Source organism: Loxodonta africana, chromosome 6 (assembly GCF_030014295.1).
Source record: "Loxodonta africana isolate mLoxAfr1 chromosome 6, mLoxAfr1.hap2, whole genome shotgun sequence".
In the NCBI taxonomy this organism is placed as follows: Eukaryota; Metazoa; Chordata; class Mammalia; order Proboscidea; family Elephantidae; genus Loxodonta; species Loxodonta africana.
Window position 1 is genome coordinate 129160811 of NC_087347.1, and position 24749 is coordinate 129185559.

The 24749-nt window shown below is 39.2% G+C and overlaps 1 protein-coding gene across 7 annotated transcripts in view; it reads left to right on the forward strand.

Annotated features, from left to right (window-relative positions):
• The window catches only part of WDR33 (WD repeat domain 33), a 124865-nt gene that overhangs the window by 8267 nt on the left and 91849 nt on the right, over positions 1-24749 (forward strand). The window contains exon 2 of one of the 7 annotated variants that reach the window (XM_023556085.2): positions 20168-20255. The exons of 5 other annotated variants lie outside the window; for them this stretch is intronic. The gene's annotated coding sequence lies outside the window, so the exon portion shown is untranslated. Of the gene's footprint in view, positions 1-20167; positions 20256-20282; positions 21607-24749 lie in introns of those variants that run through there. One more of the 7 variants, XM_010596407.3, reaches the window with a different exon arrangement.

A 24749-nucleotide genomic window follows, 5' to 3' on the forward strand; every position in this document is an offset into this window, starting at 1 on the left:
CTCATTCTGAATTAGGCCAAGTTTAGTTTACAAAAACAAGCTTTATGAATTCTGTGCCTAGAACTAGAGGCACAGAAGAAGTGGGATGGTTAATTTTTTTTTTTCATTTTTGAAGAGAGGGATTTTCATTTTTGTCAAACATTTGTGATTTGAGCTATGAAGCCATAATTTTAATACAATTACTGAATTCCTTAAAATATGCCATTTGAGGTTTAGGAAACACTTGACCATATCAACTTCTCTACCTGTAGTCGTCCCTGAATGTGAAATGTGAATTGAAAGTGAAATGTTAACTATGTCGTTTTTAAATTGTTTACAGTTCTTTCATTTCTTCCCATTTTACTCAGAAGTACTGTCCTCTTAGATATGCCTGAAAATACCAGAAACTTTTCAAGTGTGTTTATGTATAGAGAAACAGTAACTCTTTGGTGGTTTTGATTTGTAGAAAGAGGATATTCTTTTTCAGAATTTTGTCAGCAACTCCAATTTCCACAGATGTGATGAGAGCACTCTGGGACTGCTGATTATATTCCCCGCAGTCTACCTTTTCATCTCTGTTTCAGGACTTACAAATGCTCACAGTTACAGCTTGCCTCATCTTCAGGCAATCTATTAGGAGTTTCAGTAGCGTTGATCTTTGTCGTAGGAACTTCTACATGAATCTGGACTTAGTGGAACCGGCCTAGCCTTCATTTCCATTTCTTCATCCTTCATGTGCACATGATATTTCCATCTTAATGCATTTTGGGTAGCTTCTTTTTCAAAGGTGATTAAGTGCTTATCTTTTTTTTTTTTTTTTAATGCTGCTGTACTTTAGGTGAAAGTTTACAGTGCAGATTTGTTTCTCATTCAAAAACTTATACACAGTTTGTTTTGTGACATTGGTTGCAATCACTGCAGTGTGTCAGCACTCTTCCCCTTTCCAACTTGGCTCCCCATGTCCATCTCCCCTGGCTTCCTGCCTCCTCCTGCCTTTTTGCCATTTCTCTTGGGCAAATGTTGCCTGTTTCTCTTGGGCAGATGTTGCCCATTTGGTCTCATATACTTGACTGAAGTAAGAAGCACGTTCCTCACGTGTGTTACTGTTTTACAGACCTGTCTAATCTTTGGCCAAAGGTAGATTTCAGGAGTGGCTTCAGTTCTGAGTTAGCAGGATGTCTGGAGGACATAGTCTCGGTGGTTCCTCCAGTCTCTTGTTGGACCAGTAAGTCTGGTCTTTTTTTTGTGAATTTGAATTTTATTCTACATTTTTCTCCAGCTCTTTCCCGGACCCTCTACTGTGATCCCTGTCAGAGCGGTTGGGCGTGTTAGCTAGGCACCTTCTAGTTCTTCTGGGCTCAGGCTGGTGGAGGCTGTGGTTCATGTGGCCCGTTCGTTAGTCCTTTGGACTTATCTTTTCCTTTCTTTTTTTTTTTTTTTTATTCTCCTTTGCTCCAGACTGGATGGGGCCAATAGATGTATTTTAGGTGGCCGCTCACGAGCGTTTGACTTTTATTGTTCGTAAGGAACTTGCAAACTCACTTGCATTGAGTAGGAGATATTTAAACACTGGCTGCCATTATCAGGACTCTCTATGGATGTGCGTTTTATCCTTCAGGAATATTAGTCTAGAAGTCTCTGGTGGCCTCTTATAACTCAGTTTCAAGTTTTTGGGTCTCTTCCTTTAGCTGAATATTTTCCTTTGTAATTTCACTTTTTAAATCTTCCATAAATTCTTTTTTTTTTTTCAGTTTCATAAGTTTATTTTGTCAGACATTTTAATTGATGATATAGTTTTATACCAAATAAAAACAATCGAAAAAGTATAAGAAGACTAGGAAGAAAGCTTGATGATCTGCTTCTGAAAGTCGTCGTTGTTGTTGTTAGGTGCCTTTGAGTCGGTTCCTGGTTCTCAGTGCTCCCTGTGTATAACAGAATGACCCTGGGTACAACAGAACAAAACGTTGCCTGGTCCTGCGCCATCCCCATGGTCACTGCCATGCTTGAGCCCGCTGCTGTAGCCACTGTGTCAATCCATCTCGTTAAGGGTCTTCATCTTTTTCATTGACCCTCTACTTTACCCAGCATGATGTCCTTCTCCAGGGACTAGTCTCTCCTGATAACACGTCCAAAGTACGTGAGACAAAGTCTTGTCATCCTTGCTTCCAAGGAGCATTCTGGCTGTATTTCTTCCAAGACAGATTTGTTCATTCTTCTGGCAGTCTGTGGTATATTCAGTATTCTTCACCAACTCCCATGATTCAAAGGCATCAGTTCTACTTCTGTCTTCTGTTTTCATTGTCCAACTTTGGCATGCATATGGGGCGATTCAAAATACCGTGGCTTGGGTCAGGCACACCTAAGTCCTTAAAATGACACCTTTGCTTTTTAATAGTTTAAGGAGGTCTTTTGCAGCAGATTTGCCCAATTTAATATGTTGTCTGATCTCTTGACTGCTGCTTCCGTGAGAGTTGATTGTGGATCCAAGTAAAATGAAATCCTTGAGAGCTTCATTCTTTTTTCCATTTAATCATGATGTGGCTTATTGGTCTAGTTGTGAGAAAACAAAAATTCTGAAAATTAGCCAGTGTAATCCTATGGATCACACAGAATACTGTCTGATATAGTACTGGAAGATTAGTTACTAGGTTGGAAGGCACTAAAAATATACAGTGACCACAACAATGGACTGAAACATAACAGTGATCGTGAAGATGGCCCAGGACCGGACGGCATTCCACTCTGCCATACATGGGGTCACCATGAGTCAGAACCAGCTCAGTGGCAACCAACGACAATAAACTTGTTTGAAATCCCATTATTTGGAGATACCCATGATTAATATTCATATATTAATGTATATTTATGGTATATCATATATGCTTTCTCTTCCATAAATTCTCTTTCTGGCCAGTGCTCCTTAAGAGCATGTTTTGTGTTGTCCTTCTTAGCCTCTCTGATCGGTCCTGCAGGATGACTCTTCTCACCCCACTCCAAACCAGGCAGTGGAATTTTAATGAAATAAGTAAGAGAAAAAGGGGTAACATACTTTGTTGGTCCCTCATTTTTTTTTTTTTTGAGGCTACCAAGATGAGCCTTTTTTCTGAGCCTTGTGAAGCATTAGAATCTAATACTTTGGAGTCTGTGTAATAACTGGCAGTATCTCATGTTATAATCTTAACGTTGTTTACCTTGTCAGAGATATGTGTCTGTAGGTAGTTTTACAACTTTTAAAGTAGAACTTAAAATTTGTCTAAGAAGGTGTACTGCATCTGCACAGCGAGATAAAACTACCAGCTAAGATTGATTTTGAACTAATTTTATTATTTTTTAATAACAACTTTATGAGGTATAATTCATATGCCATAAAATTCATCTCGTTCAGGTGTACAGTTCAGTGGTGTTTAGTATTTTCACAAAGTTTTGCAGCTGTCACCGCTGTAAAGGCCCAGAACTTTTTCATTCTCCGAATAGGAACTCCATACCCGTTAGCAGTTACTGACCCAGCTGCTGGTGACAACTAATCTACTTTCTGTCTCTATGAATTTGCCTGTTTTGGACATTTTATATAAATGGAATCAGACAATATGTGGCCTTTTATGTCTGGCTTTTTTCAGTAGGTCAGTCCTCGAATTATGAATGAGTTCCATTTCTAAGTCTGTCTTTAAGTCGAATTTGTATGTAAGTCGAATTTGTATGGTTCGTATCTAACCTCAGTCAAATGTTTATCTTAGTATATAGTAAAGAGTGTACCTTTCTATGCATAAAAAACATTAAAGAAACACTTTCAGATACACTAAAACATCTTTAACGTAATAAAAAAATAATAACATTTTGGATGTGGGTCACAAAGTAGTACCTCTTTGTTATTACGAACCATCGTATGTACCTAGAATTTTAATATGACAGACTTTATGGAAGCTGGTTTATTATCATGGGTTGTACGTAAGTAACGTGGGGACTGCCTGTACTTAATTTATATTTTTTGCTGAATTACATTCTGTTGTATGGATGTAACACATTTTGTTTGTCATTCATCAGTTGATGGACGTGAAATGTCTTCACTTTTTTGCTGTTATGAATTATGTTATTCTGAACATTTGTGTACAGGTTTTTATATGAACATAATGTTTTTATTTCTCTTGCATATGTATGTACCTAAGAGTGAAATGACTGGGTTTTGTGGTAGCTCTGTGTAACATTTTCGGGAACGTGCAGAATGTGTTTTTTCCCTAATCGGTTGTTATCATTTTATGTTTTCACCAGCAGTGTATGAGAGTTCCGGTTTCTCCACATCCTTCCCACTACTTGTTATTTCCATCTTTTTGATTATAGCCATCATAGTGGGCGGGATGTGGTCTCTCATTGTTTTGATTTGCGTTTTGCTGATGACTGATGATGCTGAGCATCTTTTCATGTGCTTATTGGCTATTTATCTACCTTCTTTGAAGAAGTGTATTCAGATCCTCTGGAAACCCTGGTGGCATAGTGGTTAAGTGCTACGCCCGCTAACCCAAAGGTTGGCAGTTCGAGTCCACCAGGCGCTCCTTGGAAACTCTGTGGGGCAGTTCTACTCTGTCCTATAGGGTCGCTATGAGTCGGAATCGACTTGACGGCAACCAGTTTTTGGTTTTGATATTCAGATCCTCTGCCCATATTTTAATTGGATTATTTTAGATGCAGGTCCCTTTTCAGCAATATGATTTTTGGAAATTTGTTCCCATTTTGTGGGTTTTCTTTTCACTTTTTTGATGTTCTCTACTTTATTTTTCTCTTGTTGATGACACCTTTTTGGTGTCATATCTAAGAGGGTTTTTGCCTACTCCAGGGTCATGAAAATTTACTCCTATATTTTCATCTAAGTTATTTTGCTTTATAGTCAATTAATATGTACTGTAAAAAAAAATGTACTGTAGTCCATTTAAATTTCACTTATAGTAAAAATAGGTTTATAAAAACAAATATAACATTTTTGTATATTTACTGGAATTAGCAGTTGGTCAGCAATTAATTTTCTTAACAAGAATATGCATTTATGTCCATGGATATAAATATGAACATAAGTGTGACTTCATGTTTAGAAAGCTTTAGTTTTGGGTTTAATAAGAGCAATTTTACATAACTGTCCTGAACTTGTAAGGAAAGGTTCAAGTCAAAAATAACTAAGGATATGTATTTCACTGGTGAGTTTTTTTTTTTTTCCTTTTCACTTTGTTTTTAGACATTTGGTTAACTTGCGGTTCATTGCTTCTCTAATAATTACTGTACTTTTGCAATCCAGGCTGACTTGTTTGGGAGGAATCTAAATGTTAAAACAGTATGTGTCATGAGATAATTAAAAGGCTTCGTAAATCCCAGATATACCGAGCAACTAGTTAGTTAGGCTGTTAGACAAATGTGGATAATAGAACTAGAAACTGAAAACCGCTGTTCCAAAATCAAGAAACTCTGAAAAGCCTTAAGCTTGCCATTTGATGTTGTTGACCAGTAGGAATTGGCAGATTTGAAATATTCATGACCAGCCCTTTAGGACTGTATTCTTGGGAGTGATCATTTTTTTGTGTGTTGTGCTAAGTGCTTTTACCTTTAGTTTTAGTTTGTAAGACAGGTTTAAAAATGATCTGAAAGAAATTTGGAAAATGCATCCCTGCTCTCATGTCGTCCTTGCGTGGTGCCAGTGGTTTATCCTTGGCTATTGTCAGAGTTTGGCGCTTTGAATCCACCCAGTGCTGCTGTGGGAGAAAGGCCTGGTGATCGACTTCGGTAAGTCAGTTCAGGCTCACAGCGATCCTGTAGGACAGGGTAGAACTGCTCCATAGGGTTTCCAGGGAGCAGCTGGTGGGTTTGAGCTGCCAGTCTTCTGGTTAGCAGCTGAGAGCTTAACCGCTGCACCACCAGGGCTCTTCTGTGACATCACAGTCATTCTAAACCTCGTGGAGTGCAGCTTCACTCTAAAACATGTGGAATTGCCGTGAGTCAGGGTCGACTTGATGGCCGCGAGTTTGGTTTTTGGATTTTACAGATTTAGTCTCTCGGTGTAATCTTGAAATTATAGAATTCTTTTACTTGTTGTTAGGTGTCGTCCAGTCGATTCTGGCTCATTTTAACACCATGTGGCAGAGTCGAACTGCCCCGGAGGTTTTCTTGGCTGTGATCTTTATGGGAGCAGATGGCCAGGTCTTTCTGCTGCAGCGCTGCTGGATGGGTTCAAATTGCCAGCCTTCCAGTTAGCAGTAGAGTGCTTAATCATTTGCACTACGAAGGCTTCTTCATCTTACTTTTATTGTTCTGTGCCATGGAGCTGACTCTGATACATGCCTCATAGGGTTTTCTAGGCTGTAAGTCATTACAGGAACAGACTGCCAGGTCTTTTCTCCTGTGGAGCTGCTGGTGGGTTCGAACTACAGACGTTTTGGTTAACAGCCGAGTGCTTACCAATTGCACCACCAGGCCTCCTGTTTTACTTCTAGAAGCTGTCAAATCTAGACTCTTTAATTTGAAGATAAGATAAACCCAGGTCACCTGAATCCCGGTTTAGTGTTCTTTTCTCCATCTTTACAAAATCAAAACATTTCGTAGTATAACTTGGAAGGGCTTTTTGGTTCATTGTCTTTAAAAGAGAGCTAAAATTATGTTAACTATATAGCCAGAAAAATCTGAAATAAAAAAATCTTCCATCAGAAATCAAGAGAACATGTTAATTGTTTTGTGGTCCTGGAGTTGTCATATCTAGCTTTGTTCGATTACCAACTAGGGCTTTGGTTTATTTTTATTTTAGTAACCTTTGGTTTAATGATTTTCAGCCTTTAAATATGCCAGATAATCCTGGGATGTAGCAAAAAAATTTATTGTGCTTTCGGTGAAAGTTTACAGAGCGAATTAGTTTCTCATTAAACAATTGATACACAGATTGTTTTGTAAAATTTGTTGCCAACCCTGTAATGTGTCAGCACTCTCGCCTTCTTGACCTCCTGTTCTCCATTTCGGCTCTTCCGGTTTCCTGTCCCTTCCTGCCTTTGCTTTTGGGCTGATGTGCCTATTTAATCTCATACGCGTGGTTGAACTAGTACATATGTTATTGTTTGTTTTATAGGCCTGTCTAATTTTGGCGGAAGGGTGAGCTTCAGGAGTGACTTCAATACTGAGTTAAAAGGGTGTCTGGGGGCCATACTCTTGGGGTTTCTCCATTCTCTGTCAGACCAGTAAGTGCGGCCTTTTTTTTTGTGAGTTTGAATTTAGTTCTAAGTTTTTCTCCCGCTCTGTCTGGGACCTCTCTATTGTGATCCTTGTCATTGTAGTCGGTGGTGGAAGCCGGGTACCATCTAGTTGTTCTGGGCTCAGTCTGGTGGAGGCTGTGTTAGTTGTGGTCCATTTGAACTAATCTTTCCCTTGTGTCTTTGGTTTTCATTTTCCTTTGCACCTTTTTTTTTTTAAAGTAAATTTGTAGGGTTATTTTAAGAATTAGAGAGTTAGCCTTAAAATGTCCAAGTGTCTAGATACCAAATGTCCAGCACAGTGCCTCCTTCATAACGCATCAGGTGCTGAAGTACTCAGGTATTTTTATAGGGCATTATTAAGGAGTTTCTCACTCACATTTCCTGCCTATGATGTTCATTTCCAACTTAATTTTTACATCACTTTTGTGCTAAGAGTAGATGTTTCCAGTTCTACGTCTGAACATGTCCGTAGTTACACAGTTAGTGGCATTACTTTTAAGTTATTTATTCATTCGCTCAAATAGGCACTATATGCATGCATTTAAAAAAACAAAAATAAAATGTGCAAGAGGATATACAGTGACTTGTCTTCTTCCTGAGGCTGTTCTCCAGTCCCGTTTTTATCTGTCCACTAGCCACTGTGGTTATCAGTTGCTTGTGAATTCTTCTAGACATTTTGGGTTATATATTGCAAATGTAGGATTACTACAAGTCTGATGGAAGCTCTATACTTTCTTCTCAGGAAAAAATGTAAATATACACATAAAATTTTACGTGCATTTTCAGGGTGGGGGCGGTGTCATTGAACTCTTTTTGCCCATCTGTACATCCATAGACCTTGCCGTCTTCAGGATGGCGAGATTGGCCTAACAGGCATTTCAGGACCCAGCTCCAGCCGATCCACTTGGATTTTCAGCTTCATTTTCTGCTGCTCCTTGTTCTTGTCACTCTGTCCATGAGCCATTTTTGAAGATTCATTATTTCTATTTTACTGCCGCTTGCTGTTTTCTTTGCCTGGTATTGCCTACTTTTCCTTTTTCCACCTGGTGTACCCCTTCTTTTTTCACTTCATGTGCTAGTTCATCTGAAACTTTTCTGTTCTATATCTTCACCGCCCTCTTGTGACCTCTTGTATTCATAACACTCCCTCCTCTAGCATTTTGTACATACTTTCTCATAGCCCTTTGCCCTGTTCTGCTATAAATATTTGCATGTCTTAAGATTTTTTTCTTATTGTGGCATACATATACACATACGTTTACTAATTCAACAATTTTTAAAAATACTGTTTTATTCTATTTTTGGTGAAAATTTAGCCAGTTCAACAACTTTTACACGTACCGTTCAGTGACATTGATTACATTCATCATGTTGTGCAACCATACCACTATCCTTTGCCAAATTATCCTGCCACCACGAACAGAAACTCAGTGCCTGCTAAGCAGTGACTCCCTATTTCCTCCTTGCTCTCACCCCTGATAACTGCTAATAAGCTTTGGTTGCTATCATTTGCCTGTTTCATATAAATGGAATCATGCAGTATTTGTCCTTCTGTGACTGACTTATTTCACTAAGCATAATGTTGTCAAAAGGAGCCCTGATGGCGCAAGCGGTTAAGTGCTTGGCTGCTAACCATAAGGTTGGTAGTTTGAACACACTCAGTGGCTCTTCGAGAGAAAGACCTGGCAATCTGCTTCCATAAGGATTACAGCCAAGTAAACCGTGTGGGGCAGGGGCTCTGTCACAGGGGGTTGCTATGAGTCGGAATAGACTCTACTGCGCCTAATGACCATAACATTCCTTATCACCTTTTTTTTTTTTAAACCTCCTAGGTTTGGTGAGCTCTTCAAACAATTCTCCAGTTTTTTTTCTTGGGCAACATGTAAGAACTTTTGTTCTTTTTTCTTTCTAGGTTGATTCAAAGACTTTCTAACTCTCTAGCTTTTCACTGTTTCTAGGATCCTGGCACAAGAACAGTACTACTCAAGATCCCATCCACTGACCAGCAGTGTCACTGGAGGTCTTAGAAATGTACGCTTTTGGGTCCAACTCCAGATCTGCTAAATGAGAATCCTTAGGATGGGGCCTGTGAATCAATTTTAACCAGCCCTTTAGGTGGTTATGCTGTGTACTAGTTTGACATGTACGGCTGTAGATTGTTCTCCCTCATTTTATCCATGCTGAGAGTCTGCTACATATTAATTGGCTAATTAGACTTTTGTAATTGTTATTACAGGAGATCCTTTATTTCCATGCTAATTGATAGGACATATGTCTTTGCATAGTGATTCCCTTCTCAGGACTCAGGTTGTTCTAAGATAGAACTTCCCAGTTTTTTAAAAAAAATAATTTCTTCCACTTTTTAGTTTCACAGTTACACATTTTCATTTTGCTGGTAAATTTACATTCAGAAGTGGATCCATGGTTTATTCCTTTTTTTCTATTCAGTTTTATTGTTTATTTAAAACTACCTATACTCCAGGCTCCTATAGGGTCTCTATGAGTCGGAATTGACTTGATGGCAGTGGGTTTGGTTTGGTTATACTCCTGGCTAATGTCTGAGTGTTGTACCATTATTTAAAAATGATCATTATTTAAAATTGGTCGTTATTTAAAAATGACTTCTGTTCCTTTTCACTTTAGGACATTTTTATAGAGCTCCCTAAGGAAGAAGTACTCAGTTGCAAACCAAGTCTCTGTGTTCCTCAGATCTAATTTAGGACTATTTTAAACCACCATTTGCTTTCTCTGTCCAGGTGTTTTTATACATTAAGACAGGTTTCTTGATGAACAGTTATGAGGGCTGTTACAATAAATGCCACTGTTAAAGTTATTCCGGAGAATGATATATTTCTTTAGGTATCTCATGGGTTGTTCTCCCATATCCACATGGTGATTTTGTATGTGCCACACACATCTTCAGTATTTTAAATTAGACCATCCCTAGTATAACCTTCAGGTTTGGTCAAAATCTTTTTAACTTTCTCGCTGTGATACAGAAATAGACAAAAGTTATTGCTGTTCTGTGAGCAAATATTCTTTATTATTGTATTTTTATTAACTTTTTTGAAATAATTTTACACTTAGAGAAAATTTGCAAAACATTTTAAGTTTTAAAAAAGTTTCGTTTTTTTTCTTGCATTTCATGATCTTGACACTTTTGAAAGGTACTTAATTATTTTGTAGACTATTTCTCAATTTGAGTTTGTCCTGTTTTCTCATGATTAGATTAAGCTTATGCATTTTCGGCAGGAATGTCACAAAAGTGGTGTCGATATATCTTATTACTGATGATGTAAACCATGAACACTGGATTAAGATGGTGTCTGCTGGTATATAGTTACTATTTTTTTTCCTTTGTAACTAATAAGTATTTAAATACCCTGTTTCTTCCCAAACGTTGGCCCACTAATTTTAGTATCCATTGGTGGAGCCCACTTGCAGCAGTTATTACTGTGATGTTCCAGTGTTATTTTTCTATTGGCATATCATTTAACGTCTATTACAATTTTTATATATGCCAACACTCAACTACTAACCGAATGGTTGGTGGTTCAAACTCATCCAGAGGCTCTTTGGAAGAAAGGCCTGGTGGTCTTCTAAAGTTCGCAGTCTTGAAAACCCTATGGGATGTAATCCTACTCTGCACACATGGGATTGTTACGAATTGGAATTGACAGCAACTGGTGGTGGCGGTGGTGTGTCAAACTCTATGCAAGACATTGAGAAGTGGATTAAAAACATTTAGCCCTGGCTTAAAAGGAGTGTATAGTTTAGATGGAAAGACAGGCATGTAGTTTTTATCAGTGTGATACATACTTTCTAGGATTATGTATAGTGAGTATAAAGACTGCTGATCCAGAAAAAGCAAACCTGTTGCCATCGAGTTGATTCTGACAGCAAACCTAGCAGAGAGTAGAACCACTCCATAGGACTACCAAGGAGCAGCTGGTAAATTCAAACTGTTGACCTTTGGTTTGCAGCTGAGCTCTTAATCACTGTGCAACCAGAGCTCCAAAGACTGCTGATAAATATGCCTAAATTTACAAAAATAATCGAGAATATCCTTGTCAAAGAGCAAGTACACGCACTCTGTCAAAATGAAAGCAAAGGAATTTATTGGAGGCCAAGAGTTTGAACCAGGGACACACTGAGCCTCACAAAGTGAAACCCAGTGCTCTGGTAAACTGAAGGTGAACAGGTACATTTATATGGTGAAATTAGAGATTTATAATACAATTTTCTGGTTGGTGCTTAAGCATTTAGGGAAATGGAAGGCGGGATTACTTGAAGCGGGGAATCGAAGGGGATTGGTACAAAGTGTATTTATGGGTGACCTGGATTGGTTAATTTTCTTAACAGTGTAGGAATACATGATTATACCGTGTGATCATAGGACAATTAGAGGACTTTTTTTCTGGAATATTCTTTTAAAATAGCTTTTGAGCAAGATGTTTCCTGAGGGCTGCTTAGCAGGAGACTTCTGATAAGCCATTTATGTCAAGACCCTTTTTGGGAACATTCTTTCCACATCCTTAGCTTTACCACAGAGAAAGACATTTCCTGAATTATATGTTACAGAGGTGTTTTGCAGGGGCAGAGTGGAAAGTTACAAAGGTCAGGAGTTTGCATTCTCAGTGTAGAAATCAAACCTTTACTAACAAAATGGAGCCTGAACTTACACTTAAGCCTGTCTTTTTATTATAGTCAAACACCTCGATTTTGGAGCTCTCGTTATTCCCTCCTTTTGATCAAGGATTTCCATGGGCAACCTTTGATCATCATTATAAGAATGCTTTCTTCTGCATGGACTTAAAGAGATTATTCATCTTTTGTGTGTTAAATGACCACTTATTTAAAATAGGCTTTTACGACCCTGGATGCCATCACTTAGATAGCCAAGCACCATTGCTGACTTCCTTGCCATGCCATCTGCTTAGCATTTCTGCTTCTGTGATCTTTGATTATGGGGTTCAGAAGAAAGTAAGGGCACAATGGAAGAATAGCTTGACTATGTCAGAAGACTTTTTATGTCAGAAGACTAGTTTAAGGTTTGAGGTCCCTCCATCTTGTCAGCAAAATGAGTTTCGTCTGTATACATAATCCTTTTCATAGGGATCAGATTTTTTTTTTGAGTTAAAACATTGTAAGTAACTTTCATACAGCATTCGATTGTTCCAGTAAGAATTATAACAACAGTAAGCATCGTTAACCCAATTAGCAATATGGATGTAATCCAGGATCCTGTTCCGGAAGCTAAATAGCTAAAAATATCTAGGAAGGGGGGCTTATACGTAGGAGGTAATTGAAGCCAAGTAGCATTTTGGTGAATTTGTCTGATGTCCTATTCTACTTCTGAGGTGTTCAACTGCACATACTCATCCTTGCTGGGCTTGAATAAAATCAAGGGCAATTCTGTCATCTAATACAAGTTTAAAATTTTTTGTTGAGCTTCTATACTATTAGCGGGTTCATTGGTTCTTTGTATCAGACTACTAGACAAATTGTGAATAAGTTTCTCAAGTTCAGGGATACCAACAAGTGTACCTTGGAGGAATGCCCATCTGTCTTTGGGTCTGTCCATTTATAGGGTTTTCATAATCTCTTTTATGTTGGGTTAGTAGGTTTAATCTATCAGTACAGTGTAAGCTCTCATCATAAGAGTGGAGGCTTAATGGGACTCCAGGAATTCCCAGGGTGCATTGGCCATTCATGTTCCACCCGTCTGAGAACACAAAGCCTAAGCAAAAGGTTCAACACCATAGTATTTCCTCAAATAGGCTCATCCTCCACATAAAAACACATACCCAGGTGGTGTACAAGTAACTCCTTCTGTTGTCTGGTCATTAGGGAAAGGAATAGTCTGATTTGCTTCTTCAAGCCATCTTTCAGTAAAAGAGCCATTGCAGATGAACAGTTCTTGTAGCTCTGATTGTTTTCTAAGATGAAAGCAGGTTGGAGCTTTATGATTGTTTGTTTTACAGGAGTATACTTAAAAAAGAAAAAAAAAAAAAAAAAACCCAGTCCTATTGCCCTTGAGTCAATTCCGACTCAGAGCGACCCTAAAGGACAGAGTAGAGCTGCCCCATAGACTTTCCAAGGAGTGCCTGGTGGATTTGAACTGCCAGCCTTTTGGTTAGCAGATGTAGCTCTTAATCATTACGTCACCAGGGTTTCCAGGAGTCTACTAGGACTGTGTAATACTGATTGTTATTGATAAAAGGTACAGGGTGTCCATTAGAATAAGTAACCTTAGGGTGTGTTCAGACACAAGTGAGAGAAAAGTAAGGCATTAGAAGATAAGTATGGGAGCTAAGTGGATGCCATAGTTTGATGTGAATGGCTTGTTTGGCAGCGGCACTGGTATTGACAGTAGTGCTAGGTGTGAAACTGGTTAAAAATGGATAATACTAATGGATCAGAGTTGTCATGTCCAGATTTTGGAATTTGATGACATATACAGCAATCAGATTATGGGTACTAGCTGCTGACTAGGCTAATCTAACGAAAGCATTGCATGCCATGCATCAGTGGATTTCACAATACATAGTAAGAGAGCACTTACGAAAAGCTTCATAGTGTAGGAATATATAGGGCAAATATAAAAACAATCGCTATGATGAAACAAATTTCTCCTTCAGTTATTTGCATGGGAAAAAGATGTTAAAATGGGATGATACCAACAGTGTGCACTACAGCAACTAACATAAGAATAGCAGTGAGTATAAAACAAAGAGCAGATAGATCAATAGCCTGCTTATATGTTTTTCTTAAAGGCAGTACAAACCTAGCAACAGTAATAATCCAAGAAGTAGTAAAAGGACAGATACTAAAACACAGCAAAGCACAACATCGATAATGTGTTTGAGAAATTCTTACCAATTGATATATCCAAACTGGTAAAATAAGGGAACCTCAGGTGCAGTAAGTATCAAACAAAGTCCAGCAGTTTCAAGAGCTTGCATGAATTCTTGTTCTGTGGTCTTAGGAGGAGCCGTCTGCCTCCGGTGTCATCTGTTTCTGGCTACTTGGGCATTTATTCAGCTTTAGTTATTTTGTGGGTTTAACAGTACAAGTGGAATCGGTGGTAGCCTTCTTTAATTGAGATAGGGGGATCCAAGATTTAATTCCCTGCATTTTGGCAGCACAAGAATTAGTGAGAAGGACCAGATATGGGCCTTTCCAGCGAGGTTCAAGAGAATCTTTTAACTGATGTCTCTTCCAGTAAACGTAATCTGTAGGTAGAATGGAAGGTAATTTAGATATATCTAGTTTCTGATTATCAAAAGCTTCATCAGTGAAGCATTTCCTTTAGGATATTTAATTAAAATTTGGCAATATTTTTACAGACTGACTTGAATCAAATTAGATTTAAGTCCAAGCTGACCGATAGGGAGGACCATAGGTCATCCGGTGATAATCTCATGAGGCCTAAATGGTGTAGACCGTTGGTGTAGATTCAAAAGGGCAAGAGGGAGTACTTGCACCCAAGACAAATCGAGAAAGGTGGAAAGCTTGGCCAGCTGGGTTTTTATAATGCCATAGTTCTTTCCACAAGGCCTGATAATTGTGGGTGGTAGGGGCAATGAAACCTCTGAAATATTGGAAATATCTTACATATATCTCATTATTTGTCCAGTGAGTGCCTGTATCATTGCAGAGTTTTGGGAGTTTCCCAGGTGAAGATAATGTTCTTAAGGCATTTCTTTGCTACAGAGGTTGCTGTGGCTTGACAGCTGGGAAAACCTTCGACCCAACGTGAAAATCTATAAATTGCTAACACGAATTTTATAACCATTGGAGGGTGGTAGCTGGATAATATCCATCTGCCACTTAACTGTGGGTCCTGAAGGTAAAGAACATCTTTCCAGGTGGGATCTTGTAAAGTTTCCCTGAGTTAAATTTGAAGTAACAGAGCAATGTTTGATAACATGATCAGTGGCTTCCTGTCATGGATTGAATTGTGTCTCCCAAAGATATGTGTCAACTTGGCTAGGCCATGATTCCCAGTATTACGTGATCGTCTACCATGTTATCATCTGATGTGATGATCCTATGTGTTATGAATCCTACTGCTATGATGTTAATAAGGCAGGATTAGAGGCAGTTATGTTAATGAGGCAGGACTCAGTCTACAAGATTAGATTGTGTTTTAAACCAATCTCTTTGGAGATATAAAAGAGAAGCGAGGAGAGAGACATGGGGACCTCATACCACCAAGAAAGTAGTGACAGGAGCAGAGTGCATCTTTTGTACCCAGGGTCACTGCACTGAGAAGCTCCTAGTCCAGGAGAAGATTGATGACAAAGGCCTTCTTCCGGAGTTGACAGAGAGAAAGACTCACCTTGGAGCTGACACCCTAAATTTGGACTTCTAGCCTGCTACACGGAGAAATAAACTTCTGTTTGTTGAAGCCGTGCACTTGTGGTATTTCTGTTATTGCGAAAACAAACAGAAAGCCAAAACCCTTTGCCTTCGAGTTGATTCTGACCCAGTGATCCTATAGGACATAGTAGAACTGTGGCATAGGGTTTCCAAAGAGCCGCTCGTGGATCTGAACTGCTGACCTTTTGATTAGCAGCATGATCACTTAACCACTATGCTACCAGGGCTCCTGTTACAGCAGCACTAGACAACTAAGATACTTCCCAAAAGTGCCTCCACTAATATTGGCTCAAAATTTCTGTCATCTTGGGTGGGAGTTCACATGTAATGCTTTCATCAGTGGAATTTGGAGGGACTTTGGAAGAACTGGGAGCCCTGGTGGCTTAGTGGCTAAGAGCTTGGTTGCCAGCCAAAAGGTTGGTGGTTTGAATCCACCAGCTGTTCCTTGGAGACCCCGTGGGGCAGTCCTATTCTGTCCTATAGAGTTGCTATGAGTCAGAATCGACTTGATGTCAATGGGTTTTTCATTTGGAAGAACCGAGAAGTCATTAGGTCTCATCCATATTACTAAAGTAGATTGCTGAGAACAATCATATCTTTTTGACGTAACAGTTTATTCTGCAGGGGCCAATAGTTGATTCGCATAAAGATGTTCAAAAGAAATCTCATTGGGAGGGCAATTTTCTGTTAGTAATTCAGCTGAATAATAGGAAAGATTCTTGTTACCATGATCATGACTTAAAATGCCTCGAATTACAGGTGCCAAAACAATATGAGGAGAACAAGTAGGGCAATAGGAAAACACATGATCTACAGCTGTAGAAAAATCTCCCCACCAGTATTTCTCTAAGGTTTGTATTATTTGGAAGCCCTGGTGGTGTAGTGGTTAAGTGCTACAGCTGCCAACCAACAGGCTAGCAGTTCAGATCCACCAGGCGCTTCTTGGAAACATCATGGGACAGTTCTCCTCTGTCCTATAGGCTCTCTATGAGTCGGCATTGACTCGACGGCAGTGGGTTTTGGTTGTATTATTTTGTCTCTAACTCTAGATGTTTACGTAAGTAATTTCCGACCACAGAGATATATAAACATCCTGTTAAAACAATATTGTTACTGGGTCTTATCCATAATTTGGTTTTCAAATCTTGGTGACAGCCAGCACCTTGCCAGCCTCTTGATTTCATCTTCAGAAGCTAAATATGGGTACTGAAAAAAGCAGCCCCGAGGCTATACGAGGATTAAATTTAGAAAGCATTTCTAATGCAATTTCCAGTGGAGGGGCTACAAATAGTTTAGTCATTTCACTATGTCCTTTCTTTTCATCCTGATCATGAGGTTTATTAAGATCATCATAATCACAAATAGGGATATTATTAATGGGAGGGGGCTGGGAAGCGGCCTGTTTATCTGCTCTATTGGCTAGGTCATTTCCTTTTATTTCTTCAGTTTGGGAAACCCCCTTGGGTTGGTAAGCCTGGATTTTAATTACAGCAATCTCAGAGGGAGGTAAAAGGGCTTTTAAGATGTCTGCCACTAAGGGCCTTTTTTAATCTGGGTTCCAGAAGATGTTAGGCAGCTACTTTGTTTTCTGTAACGTACCAGAATCATTAATTACCCTGAATCAATTCCTCGGGTCCATATAAATATTTATCTACTTCCTAGAAGCCAATTTGCGAGTGCTCTTGGGTGCGAATCAATTTAGTTTGTTGAGGTGAAGCAACTTTAGAAAGGATGCTGCTTTCAAGAACTTCAGTAGAGGTGGTGACAGCACATTCTCCCTTTTAATGAGAACTGGTAGGGTAAGGTCTCAGATACAACCTTCTACAGATAAAATTAAATCTAGGTTAAGAAGTGGAGTTTCTTGTGAATCACCTCTACGAGTTAAAAGTTGGTCTGTGAAATCTAAACAATCATGAGGAGGATAGTCGTCATCATTAAAAAAAAAAAAAAAATCATCATTAGGCAAAGTTAAAAAAGCAACCAGATTCAGACAAGCCATGGTGTGCATTCGAATATTAGAAACTGCTAAAAGGAGGACTTCATAAGAAGTCAATCTGCTGGCTGAAAGATGGAGAGTTAAGGTGGAATTTAAAATAGGAGACACTGCATTAGGTACATAAACATCAAGAAAATTTCCTAAGACTATATCTGCTGTGGCTTCTACTAATTTTGCTGTGGCAACAACTGCCCTAAGAAGGGATTAGTCCCTGGCAACTGAGTCCAATTGTAAACTGTAATAACCAGCAGGTCTTTGTTGTCCCTCATGTTTCTTAGTGAGGATCCCTAAACCATTTCTGGATGCTTCATGCACAAAAAGGGAAAAGCCTAAATTATAATTAGGAAACCCTAAGGCTGGTGTATTTATCAGTGACTCTTAATTTTATGATGGCTTTCTTGCCATCTTTTGATAATTGAAAAGGTTCAGGTTCTAAAGTATTCAAATACTGGTAATGTAAAATTGGGGATCCAGGTTTTGCAACAGCCACAAGGTCAAGGAAATACCTTCAAAAAATTTTTTTTTTGGTAATGGGGACAGGATACACTAGGATGGTCTCTTTTCTCTTGGGGTCAATGGTAATCCCATTGACTGAAATTAAAACTAGTTGCTGTTGGGTCAGTTATGACTCCTGATGACCTTATAGGACAGAGTAGAACTGCCCCATAGAGTTTCCAAGGAGTGGGTGGTGGATTCAAACTGCTTACTTTTTGGTTAGCAGCCAAGCTCTTAACTACTGTGCCACCAGGTTTCCATTTAGATCTCCTAAATATTTGACTGACAGCTGGAGTAGGTGCAGCATTTCTTTAGAGGCCTTACAGCTACCATTAGCTAAGTGTTTTAGTAAAAGGATGTTTTTAGTACAGGTCTGATAAGAATTGGGACAGACTAGTAAGTCATCAACATACTATACTAAAGTAGAACCATGGGCAAATTGTAAAGGTTGTAAGTTGACATGCAAAATTTGAGAAAAGTAATGTGGGGTACTCACTGAAGCTTTGAGGCATCATGGTCCAAGTATATTATTGGCCTCTGCAAGTAAAGGCAAGCATATTGACTGTCAGGGTGTATAACCAAGAAAAACCAAACCCCCATTGCTATCGAGTTGATTCTGACTTACGGCAACCCTATAGGACAGAATAGAACTGCCTCATAGGGTTTCCAGGGAGATGCTGGTGGATTCAAACTGCGGAACTTTTCGTTAGTAGCTGAGCTGTTAACAACTGTGCCACCAGGGCTTCATCGAGGTTTATAGAAATGCTGAAAAATACACTACAAAGATCAACTACTGTACAGTGAGTGGCCTCTGGAGGAACATTGGAAAGGAGTAAATGAGGATTTGGAACCACTGAAAATCTAGGAATTACAGTGCAACTAATGGCTCCCAAGTTTTGCACAAATCTCCAACTTTGGTTATAGGGTTTCTTAACAGGAAAAAATGGGTGTTACAGGGCTGGTGCATGGGATAATCAAACCCTTAGCAAGAAAACTTTGAATTATAGGACCAAGCTCCTCTTTGGCTTCCTTTTTCAAAGAATATTTGAGAAATTTTAGGCAAGGGCTGAGGTATCGGTTTGAATCTTTATTGGCTGACGTTACCAGCCCACATTTGTGGAAGTAGTGGCCCACGAGATCTCAGGAATGGAGGCAAGATCATCTAGAGGAGTGGGAGAGGCAAGGGGGACCGTTGCCTTGTAAAGGCAAGCTGAGCACCTGTAAATAGCAAGAAGCTTTCTCTGGTGAGGTTTCTTCAGCTTCTTTGTAACTGTCAGGGAGCTTGAATAATACTTCACCTTTTTCATTAAATTGTATATGGCAACTTCATTTTTAAATTTCTCCCCACTGAATTAACAGGGGTGTCTTTGCTAAGTAGAAAGGTATGTAAATCTACTTAGGCAGAAGGATATTGGAATGGGTTTAGAACAAGTTAAAATTTGTTCTTGACTAGCAACCCCCACTACCTTAGATGTTTGGTACTCTGAGGTAGGGGCTTTTACAGACATGTAGGGTTAAGGGCTGAGAGTGTAGCACCTGTGTCAATTAAAAATTTGCAAACTTCTCCATTTACTTAAATTACAATTTCCCTTTGAGAATTTAAGGCTGTTCTTGTCCCTGGAGACCCTTCATTTTGTTTTCTTTTGGGTGGCATCTGAAAATAAATCACCTATTTTGTTCAACAATTTGATACAATTCTTTTATAAAGTGTGCAGACTATATTAATGACAGATTCATGGTTTTAGCACCCCCAAATTTAGTGCCTCCAGAAACTTTAAACTTACCATAGTTGGGGGGCTGTACCGGTTGTAATTGCGAAGTCATCAGTGTATTGGTCTTAGAAGTTTGTTTAATTTCTAGAATTTGAGCTAGTTCATGAGCTAGAGTAGTAAGTTCAGAGATAGGGCTATTTTCCGGCACAGATTATGTCTTTTTACTAAGGCTGGAAGTTCAGAATTAAGACCGGATATAAATGACTGCGTTAAAAGCTCCTAAAGCCCCTGGAGTCATTGGATCCAACCCTGAATGTGCAACAAATTTTTGAAATAATCTATTTCAGTAATCGTAAACACTTTTGTGTTTATTCTGCACACAGGAATGAATCTGCGTCCGGTCAACTACTGGAGGAAAAGCTTTGTCCAGGGCATCAAGCAACTTTCTCCCATTTTCTGGAGCTTCCTTAAGTAATTTTTCAGCCGTCTTTTTAATGTCTATGGCAAGGCCTTCTTGGGGGTGTCTCCATTCAGTGTGCTCCAGCCATAGCTGAGTGTCCCCAGGAATAACTAACATATGGACCAGTTGATACAAATCAGAGAGGCCAGGCTGGTGAGCCTCAATGAGGATTGTACATTTCATAGCAAATTTATAAGGATTCTTCTGTAATTCCGGAAAATCTTTATACTGTGCAATTCAGTGCGAATCCAAGGAACAAAGGACACACTGAAGTTTTTTGGGGTTTTCTTTAATACCCACTTTTGGTGGTGTAGGGAGGATTTTAAACAGTATTTCAGTAATTGGTCTTTTTTTATTTTTTTGGTTGGCTCTTTAGAAAAGAAACAGTTCAGAGAGTGTGTTAGTAGAGGGGTTGGAAACAAAGAGGAAGCAACTGGCAAAAGGGAAGAGGGAACAGAAGGAGGTGCCTGGTATTCCATGTTATTTAGCAGTTGTATCCTTCTTGAAAATCATCCTTCTTGGCGCCTGTTGGAAGCTTCCATATACCAGTCAAAGTAAGAATTCAGTTGTATGTGCCAAATATGGGATCATTTCTGTTCTAATTTACTGCACAGAAAAATTAATTCAGATCAAAAGACCCTCAAATTGGCCGTTGACTTTCCAGTGTTCTAAAAACAGGCAAATAATGGGGGCCAAAGTGTTTGTTCATATAAGCAGCTGGAGTGCTCAGAGGTGGCCTTGCAAGTCCCTGGAAGTAGTATTCCTCATTTTACTAAAACAGAAAAATGCACATGCTAGTAAAACCTAAATGGTAACTGAATCCTTTAACGTGCCCTGTGGCCTGAATGTGCGCTCAAAAGGAGAAAGAAACCGTAAGCTGAAACTTAATGGCGGAAACTTCTGGCTCTTCCGCAGATCAGACCAGAGTCTTATCAGGGATTTGTCACTAGATATAAGCTTCACCAAACCCAATCTGGCACTGAACTTGTCAAGATGTTTAGAGCACAAACTGAAAATGAATGCAGGAGAGGCCAGGAATAAACCTCAAAGAACTCAAGATGCGAGGAAATGGAGTTTGGTTCAAGAGGTCATTCACCCATCTGTGGTCCCCTGAGATCTGTGGAAGCAGAGAGCTTCAGGGGGCTTGTGGTGGACCACGGCCTGGTTCCTTGATCCTCTAGGGGGCCACCACCAGCAGTGCACCTTCTAATCCCCCCTTTGATATCAACAGAATGTCAAAGTGCAAGTATACGTACTCTGTCAAAATGAAAGTGAAGAGATTTATTGGAAGCTGAGAGACAGTTCGAACCAGGGACACACTGAGCCTCACAAAGTGAAACCCAACGCTCTGGGGAATTAAAGGTGAACCAGTACATTTATATGGCGAAATTAGAGATTTATAATACTCTGACTGGTACTTAAGCATTTAGGGAAGTGGAAGGTGGGATAACTTGAAGCGGGGAATTGAAAGGGATTGGTGCAAAGCTTACTTATGGACTCTCTGGATTGGTTAATTTTCTTGACAATGTAGGAATATGTGATTATACAGTGTGGTTGTAGGACAGTTACAGCCTGGAACATTCTGTCAAAATAGCTTTTTGAGCAAGATGTTTCCTGAGGGCTGCTTAGCCATGTACGTCAAGACCCCCTTTGGGAACACTCTTTTCACATCCTTAGCTTAAGGACAGAGAAAAACATTTCCTGAATTAAATGTTACAGTGCTGTTTTGCAGGGGCACAGTGGAAATTTACAAAGGTCAGCAGTTTGCATTCTCAAAGTAGGAGTCAAACCGTTAATAACAAAATGGAGCCTGAACATAGACTTAGGCCAAACTTTTCATTATAATAAGCATCTTGATTTTGATGCTGCCATTCATTCTATAGGAATATACCAGTGAAGGTATTGACAAAGTTAGAGATTTCAGATGGGCTTAAAAAAAAAACAAAAAACCAAGAAGCATTACTCTCACCTCATTGTAACAGTACGTAATCTGTATTTGTTGTGGTCAACTTGGAAAATACCCAAAGATATCTTGATGGCAAATGGGTTTGGCTTTTTGGTTTCATTAACTTTTTGATGTGTTCTCTTTTTTTTTACCCTTACACACTAGTACGCAGTTCTTTTAAAATTATTATAATTATTTTGGAATCTGATTTTTTTTTGAACATTAGCTCATGTGCAATTACTGTTTGATAAAAAAATTAAAAAATTTTTTATTGTACTTCAAGTGAAAGTTTTCAAATTAAGTCAGTCTTATACAAAAATTGATGTACACCTTGCTATGTACTCCTAGTTGCTCTCCCCCTAATGAGGCAGCATGCTCCTTCTCTGCACCCTGTATTTCCGTGTCCATTCAAGCCAGCTTCTGTCCCCCTCTGCCTTCCCATCTCCGCTCCAGACAGGAGCTGCCCACATAGTCTTCATGTGTCATGAGCCAAGAAGCTCACTCCTCACCAGTATCATTTTCTGTCCCATAGTCCAGTCGAATCCCTGTCTGAAGAGTTGGCTTTGGGAATGGTTCCTGTCCTGGAGTAACAAGGTCTGGGGACCATGACCTCCAGCATCCTTCTAGATTGAGACCATTAAGTCTGGTCTTTTGACGAGAATTTGGGGTCTGCATCCAACTGCTCTCCTGCTCCATCAGGAATTCTCTGTTGCGTTCCCTGTCAGGGCAGTCATTGGTAATAACCAGGCACCATCTAGTTCTTCTAGTCTCAGGCTGATGTAGTCTCTGATTTATGTGGTCCATTCTGTGTCTTAGGCTCATAATTACCTTGTGTCTTTGGTGTTCTTCATTCTCTTTTGCTCCAGGTGGGTTAAGACCAATTGATGCATTTTAGATGGCCACTTGCTAGCATTTAAGGCCCCAGATGCCACTCACCGAAGTGGGGTGCAGAATGTTTTCTTAATAGATTTTATTATGCCAATTGACCTAGATGTCCCCTGAAATCATGGTCCCCAAACCCCCACCCCTGCAGTGCTGGCCTTTGAACCATTTGGTTTTGATTAAAAATTTTTAAACGTTTAAAATCATTGTATAAAAATCCATGATATAGAAATGCAGAAATTATTTAGTCATCATCCCCCGATGATTGATTCAGCTTGTGTATTGAAGTGCAGGACCTTTTTGCAAAACAATTTTTTAGGTTGCCTACGTAGATCTCTGTTAGATCTCTATTAAGTCATACATTGGTTTTCTGAAATTTATAAATATATAAAGGCACTTCTGGAAATCATGGCCAATTATAAGTTGATTTAAAAATAGCAAAAGTTTTCTTGAATGTTAAATACAAAATTTTAACCAACATTTCTGTGATTTACATTAAGTAATATTAAAGATCTTTAATCATGTTACCTTGTTTTAGAGATTGAGGAAGCAACCCCAGAAATACAAGATTTCTCCAGGGTCTAGAAGTACCAGAGGCTTAAATAGAGTCCTAGATTCTCTAGCTTGTTGTTCTTTGCACTCTAGTGGTGTTTATACTGCCCCTTCCCCCAGGTTTAGAGGTTCTGTGGAAGGTTTAAGACTGACAAAACTTTGTTCTACATCTTTAACATGCTTGTAAGATGTTACTTGAAGGAGTTCTGCTGCTGAGGAAGATTAGAGAGAGAATCCTTACACCATCTCATATAATTCTGTTATTTTCTCTATGAATATTAAGTGCCGGTAAACATTTTGAACACATGGAAATGGTAAAAGTTGTTCCCTACTGAGTCATTTTGGATTGTTAAATCTAGGGATATAAGAAGTATGCTTTTTAATTCAAAATCCAAATAGGATATATACTGAAAAAAATTTTCCTGAACCTAGTCGTGTAGTAGGCAATTGACAAAGGCCTTCATATAGTCAACGTATAACAATAATGTATGTTTGTGTATGTATATGGCAGTATACAAAAAACTAATGTATATAGGGATAGGAATAAAATGGTTAATAAAATGGAAAAAATAAGCGTTCAACCTTATTAATAATCAAGAAAATTAAAATGAAACAGCAGGTTACCACCACTGGGATGGTTATTATCAGAAAAATGGGAGCTAATCAGTATTGACAAGAATGTGGAGAATTTGGAACCCCTGTGCATTGGTGCTGGGAATGTAAAATGGTGCTGCTGCTGTGGAAGACAATTTGGTGGGTCTTCAAAAAGTTAAACATAAGAATTACCATGTTGTTGTTGTTAGGTGCCTCTGAGTTGGTTCCGACTCACAGTGACCCTGTGTACAACAGAGCGAAACACTGCTTGGTTCTGCACCATCCTCACAATCGGTGATATGATTGATCCCATTGTTGCAGCCACTGTGTCAGTCCATCTCGTTTGAGGCTCTTCCTCTTTTTGCTGACCCTGTACCTTACCAAGCATGATGTCCTTCCCCAGGGACTGGTTCCTCCTGCTAATATGTCCAGAGTACGTGAGATGAAGTCTTGCCAGCCTTCCTTCCAAGGAGCATTCTGGCTGTACTTCTTCCAAGATGTACTTGTTGGTTCTTCTGGAAGTCCATGGTAT